We start from the raw sequence: 7471 nt of genomic DNA on the forward strand, positions 1-7471 counted from the left end.
ACGTTATTTCCAATTCATATGCTTTTGTAATATGCAATAAAAACATAGGGTCAACGGACTTTTTAAAGAGCTATTGCGAAATAAACAAAGACATGTTTTTCGCTATATTTCCACATAGACGCGCACACGAAATTTCAACTTTGACGCCAGCGCATTCCTTTGTTATAGGTCAACATCGATCGGAAATCAGTGGATATTGTTACTCAAAGTATCAGGAATCCAAATCAGTCAAAAAAATAGCATTTTCATGTTGGTTACGCCCTCTGCGCGCGAAATTGCGCGGACGGACGCGCACGCGAGAAAATGTTTGAAACGCTTAAAATTGTCTGAAACTTCGAGATTTCCCATTGGGAAGTCGTTTTGAGTCTTTTAAAATTTTGACGCGCGCTTACGCGCGCGTAATGATGACCTGTGTAACTAGCGTTAAAAAGTAAGATAGAGCGTGACCTGAACTTCATGTCCACCGAAAATGATACAGAAATAACATCTAGTTATGAAGTTATGATCGATCACGTGACAAGGTCCGAAAATCACAAAATGGCGCCTAGATGACGTCATAGATATGTTACTGTCATGAAAACCTTATTGTGGCTAGATTTTGTCATGAGACATGTTGACTGAAAATGTCATGTCATTCCGTAATGTCATTATTGAGATATTGACGACACAAAATGTGGCAGAAAGAAAGAAGAATAAAAAACGAGATATGAAACTCGTCACACTGAAGACGAGTTAGGTGATACGCTTCGGTTCATCAGATGTCGGTCATCCGTGATCGACAAAGAAAAGAATGTAATAATAGCACATTGAAGTTATAATGAGATACTTAGTTGAACTTTTTTGGGCCTACATTATTCAGATCACATTTGTTTTTCTGTCACACACTCTAAGTGGAAATTCTGTGCGTGTGCGACTAAGTCGATTTACGGACTTTTTGAGTACGTACAGTGCATAAACTTTTATAGACCCCGTTTACGGTGCGGGGCTGGGCCGAGCCGCGGCCGAGCCGCGGCCAAGGCCAACCTCAATTGCGAGGCCGAGCCCCGCAATTTAGTCCGTTTACACTGCCGGGCTCGGCCGCACTTTTGATTCAAACCTTTCAATATTTTGTCGTAGTGGCGCTCTACTTTTAAACAAACGCAATTTGGTATTGTCTGGTTTTCAGATCCTTTGCCAACTGAATTCCATGGCGACGAAGTCGCCGTTCGGGCAAAGGCCTTTGCCGAAGGAGAAAATCCTTTGCAGGACAAAACCACCTTAAACTATCCTAGTTTTCGACGTTAAAGTGGTTAATATCCTGAATAGCGAAATAGTACAGGCGAGGGTTTGGAAGCCAGACTAAAATTGGCCGCGCATTTAGCCCACTTTGCGCTTACACTGAGAAAAAGGCCGGGCGCGACCGCGGCTCGACCGCGGCCGAGACCACCTCCAGAGCGTGGCATAATGCGAGGCCAATTTTGGCCCCGCATTTGGCCTTTTGCGCGTTTACACCGAAATGAAGGTGGGCTCGGCGCGGCCGAGCCTCGCACTGTAAACGGGGTCCAAGCGATCCTCGGCACGTACAAATAAAATATGACAATTAAGTGTTTATAACCATCCTGGCATTAACAGTGGCCTTTTAAAACATGACCTTTGACCATTATTTACATAACCAATATGACTCCCTCTAATCTTGCTATTACAATGCTCAGTTCAGAGATCTCTTACAGCTATATACAAGCCTGTGAGATTTACCAGCATTAAAACCAATGAAGCCTCCGATACAAAACAAGGGATATAGAGCAAGGGAGTCTGTTTACATGAGAATGTGATTTATCCTGGACGAAAGTGATACCTCAATTAAAGAGAAAAGGGCAAAAGAAAAATGGGCCAAACGTACGGCTCCAGCGAAAGAGACATCGCCTTTAACCATGTAACTATAGGTCTCCTCTAACTAAGAGTACACTTTGAACGTAAGCTTATACGTGAATGATAATTTATGACGATCTCACGTGATCGACACACATTCAAAGGGGACAGTTAGAAGTGGAAGGAGTGCTTAATCGTTTTATTAATTCCTTATCAATGACACCCCTACTATAGGCATATCATAATTTCTCACCTAAAATCAATGGTCTATAGGACTCATGCACCATTACTTGTATCGTGCATAAACTTTGTTTTTTAAGCTTTCAGTGAAACGTGTCATAACATAATTCTGTAATTCCATCGGCAGTGATTGATATAATAAAGAAGAAAGATATATCACCGTATTGAACGCTTAGAACCTAACGGGGGGGGGGGGTATTATAGCATGATACTCGGTTCTTTACTGCCCACATGCCAACAACATCCATTACCCACGGCTACGCATAGCGAAACAGCCATGGCGAAAATAAAACTTTGTTTTCTCGTAGGCAGAATGGCACAGAACCTCGTCAAACACACTTTTATTGGCAGGGATGGACATGAAAAAGTTCATTACTAATACTAAACAGCGTATGCATTCCATTCATGTGGCGCGAGATACCTCTATAGCAACATAAAGCCTGTCTTCAACTCCGTTGGTCGAACAATGACAACCTGAAATTTGAAAGATATGAGCGAGACGCTATATACACCTGGCCTAGAGTTAATTTATTCAGTTCTCATTCCTACCTCAAGTTGGGTTATGTTATTGTAATCATTCCCATCTGCAGTATAACAAAACCAAAGTGAGGGAAAGGGGGAGAGAAAAACGAGAGGTGGCAAAAGGAAAACTGCATGCACAACTGCAATCCATATCATTGCGTGTGACAAGTGAAGCAAATGTATTAGTTGTTATAGCAGTGTTTTATGAGCATAAACTGGCAAATAGACAGACCATGTCAAATATAAAAACCATCAATTTAATGTAAGAGAAGATGGTAAACAAGATGCATTGAAACTGTAACTAAATCGCTGCTTTTCTACTCGGTCACGGAACGTCCAACTTTATATTCAACAAAAAAAAAATGTTAGGGGAAAGAAACAAATTTAGATATAACATTCTTGAATTAAAAACAAGAAAAAGAAAATGCCCACGTCAGGATTTAAAAAAAAACGCCGCACGAACATGCATTATATTCTAGACGGGAATACGGTCTTGATGCAAAGGTCCAATGATTGTCTCATTACTTTAAAAGCAATCTATGGTTCCCTTACCATCACCAGTACCACACCACAATGACGTCTCTAAAATCAATGGTAGCACATTTATCATTGCATCGTGCAGTAACTCCCTTTTCCTAAACTACCAGTAGAACGTGTCATATTATATTGTGTGTTTCGATCAGTAATGACTGACTTTAAAGAAGAAAGATAATGCAAAAAATTGAACGCTTACCACATTGCTTATAGGGCTATTCCAGTTTGGTACAGATCTGTTCTATTCTCCCAGATGCCAACAACATATGTCACCTATGGCTGAACTAGTGAAACAACCATGACGAAAATAAACGGCAGAGAACGCCGTCATAATCACTACACTTGGAAAGGTGTTGCCCGAAATTCCTCATTATGAAGCAATATCACGTCACTTCCTTCCCTGCCTGTCTTTAACTCCGTCATTTGGTCAAACAATAACAACCTGGAATTCCAAAGAGATAAGCGAGACGCCATGCACCTGGACTAGAGTTAATTAATTCAGTTCCCATTCCTGTTAATTATATAAACGTACACGTTCCTAAACATCCTGCTACAGTATAACAAGAACAAATGAAGAGAAAAGGAAAGAGAAAACGAATGGTGGCAAGCGGGGTACTGTTTTAATTCAAGGGGAATTTACAACATTACGTGTGACAAAATTAAAGAAGCAAACCCAACCTCCAAACTCCAATACAAAACAAGGGAAATAGAGTAGCTGTGTTCATGACATCAGAGTGAAGCTGAACTGCAGAAAAAAAGAAAGAAAAAAGAAATAAAAGGAAAAAGTCCTGCTGGACTCGATTAACTTCTCTCCTTCCGGTCGGGCATTATAAACACGCAGCGTGCTAAGCAATTCTGCCACATGGAAGATCCGAAGATCTTGTGCGAAACTTAAATATATCTATGTATGCTATACATTTATATTCAGTTTTTTGGCTATATACGTCAAGTGACTGATAGCGCTATTCAACTTCCTGTGCGAAACTTAAATATATCTATGTATGCTATACATTTATATTCAGTTTTTTGGCTATATACGTCAAGTGACTGATAGCGCTATTCAACTTCCCACGAGTGGCCGTGTGGATTCGATCAATATACAGTTACAAAGATAAATCTTGAATCGTTTCAACCAGATTCCATTCTCATTTTCAGTGATCGACAACGAAAATAATGTAAAGTAGCGACTTGAAGTAATATTGAGAAATGTTCGTGAAGTCCAATTCTTTATACAGTCCTACATAATTCAGATGAAATTGTTTCTGTCATGCAACTAATTGAAAATTTCGTGTAGTGGTGTCGGCGTGTCCAAGTAAGTTGATTGGAAAGGATATGTGAATGAATATTTACCAATAGGTCTTTATATTGTAAAAAAAAAAATCAAACATGGCCATGCGGTCTTTTAAAAGTCATCTTCACTTTAACATTTGTAATTTCAAGTCCAAGTTGCCTGTCAAAGCAATGTGGTCTCCAACAAAAAACAAAGGGATATTGTGTGTCTGTGTGTGTGTGTGTGTGTGTGTATGTGTGTACGTTTACATGAAAACGTGATTTCTACATGGACGAAGGTGAATACTCCATAAAAGGAAAAAAGCAAAAGATATAAGTATTTTGTTTCGTGCTCTTATGGGGTTCGAACCCGTACGTGTGCAACCTCACGTCTCTTGTGACGTCGCCTTTATCCTCTCGGCCATGACAGTACGTCTTGACGAGAAAATATGAGGAACGTAAGCTTATACGTGAAAGATGATTCAGGAATCGTTTTGTCCACATTCCATTCTCATTTTCAGTTTTTAGCTGCAAAATTATCAACCTGATGAGGAGATTTGAAAAAATAAAATGCATGATTACTGCAGCTTATTGTCTGAGCTACCACATACTTAAGTTTCAGAGGAAATGGAGCAAAATCAGTTGAGATAAAGGTGCTTAAACGTTGTCAAGTCAATGCATGGTTTAAAAAAAATCACCTTCCATAGACATAACACGTCAACTTGTCTGATTTTGAGTCTTTACCTTTAATCACAATTTGAAGTATGATGGTAAGTCTTATCGAACTAAGAGTGTGGAACGTATACCTTCTACGTGAAAGGTGAATCATGACGATCACCCGTGACTGACACATCTTCAAAGGGATCTGTTATTAGAAGTGGAAGCCCTCGTGCCAAGATAATATTGTCTCAGCAATTCCAAAGCAATGATACCCTTACATTTAGGTATACCATAATTTCCCTCTGAAATCAATGGTATTATTCATGTACAATTGCTTGCCTTGTCCACAAACTTTGCTTTACAAACTTTCAGTGAAAGGTGTCATAACATAATTCTGTAACCGTCCATTAGCAGTGATTGACTACATAAATCAAGATGATAAATATCAACTGAACGCTTAGCGCGTATAACTAAGGGGGATTTCAGCCTGATGTTATGTTATTTACTGCTCAGATACCAACAACACTCATCACCTACGGCTACGTATAGAGAAACAGCCATGACGAAAATAAGTTTTCCTTTTCTTTGGCAGATAGACACACAACCCCTATAGCCCCTATAACTGACATGGAGGGACATGAAAAAGTTCATTACTGCTACTAAACAGTGATGCCTTCTACTCATGTGGCACAAGATACCTCTATAGCAACATAAAACCTGTCTACAATTCCGCTAATGGGTCAAACAATAACAATCTGGAATTTCAAAGAGATGAGCTAGACGCCATACACCTGGCCTAGAGTTAATTTATTCAGTTGCCATTCCTGCTCCAGTTGAATTATGTAAATTATTTCCCGACCTGTCTTGTGCAGTGTAACAGGAACAAACGTAGAGAAAAGGAAAGAGAAAACGAAAGGTGGCAAGCGGGGCACTGTATACCAAGGGCAATTTACAACATTACGTATGATAAATGAAGCAAATCCAACCTCCAGCCTCCGACAAAAAAAAAGGGAACTTGAGTGACTGTGTGTCGTGGGGTAATGACATCGGAATGAAGCTGAACTGCCAAAAGAAAAACAAAGAAAGAGAGAGAAAAAAAAAATAATAGCGTCCTGCGGGTCTCGAACATCTCGTCCTAAGGTAGTGCATAATGACCATGCAGCGCGCTAAGCGACTATAAAGCCACACGGCTGTCCCAAAGACTGGATGTGAAATTCATATCTTTATATCATTTACAACATGAAAAAGTTCATTACTACTACTAAACAGTGATGCCTTCAATTCACGTGGCACAAGATACCTCTATAGCAACATAAAACCTGTCTACATCTCCGTTATTGGGTCAAACAATAACAACCTGGAATTTCAAAGAGATGAGCGAGACGCCATACACCTGGACTAGAGTTAATCAATTCAGCTCCCATTCCTGCAAGTTATTCAAACGTACATGTTCCTACCTATCCTGTTACAGTATAACAATAACCAATGAAGAGAAAAGGAAAGAGCAAACGAAAGGTGGCAAGCGGGACACTGTAACAAGGGGCAATTTACAACATTAAGTGTGACAAAATTAATGAAGCAAACCCAATCCGCCAAACTCCAATACAAAACAAGGGAAATAGAGCAGCCGTGTTCACGGGTTACGTACACTTGATAAAATAATATGATAAATGACATCGGAGTAAAGCTGACTTGCCGAAAAAAAAAGGAAAAGAAAAACAAAAAGAACGGGAAAAGTCCTGCGGGAGTCGAACTTCTCACCTTCCGGTATGGCGTTATGAACACCCAGCGCTAAGCGATTACGCCACACGGATGTCCTGAAGAGTGAATGCGAAACTTAAATATATAATAATACTATCGTGACTAGTTGACTTGTGATGGCGCTATTCAACTTCTCACAAGTGGCAGCGTGGATTCGATCAATATACAGTTGCAAAGAAAAATTGGGAATCGTTCTGTACAGATTGCATTCTCATTTTCAGTTTTAAACTACAAAATTATCAACCTAATGAGGAGATTTGAAAACATAAAATGCACGATTACTAAAGCTAATTGTCTCAGCTACAACATACGTATGTTTCAGAGGAAATGGAGCAAAAACAGATGAGGTAAAGGTGCTTAAACGTTGTCAAGTCAATGCATGGTTTGAAAAAAAATCACCTCCCATAGACATAACACGTAAACTTGTCTGATTTTGAGTCTTTACCTTTAATTACAATTTCTAGTATGATGACGTCATCATATTTCAAAACCATCACATGGACTTGAGAGGCAAATGTTCAAAGTACAACATATCTGAATTTGGGATAATATTGAGCTTAAACAACAGAGATACGAGCAAATGAATGTCTGAAACAGTACCTCAAAAAAATCAATTCCACTTTTTTTATTTAAAATG

Source organism: Diadema setosum, chromosome 12 (genome assembly GCF_964275005.1).
Source record: "Diadema setosum chromosome 12, eeDiaSeto1, whole genome shotgun sequence".
NCBI classification, from domain to species: domain Eukaryota; kingdom Metazoa; phylum Echinodermata; class Echinoidea; order Diadematoida; family Diadematidae; genus Diadema; species Diadema setosum.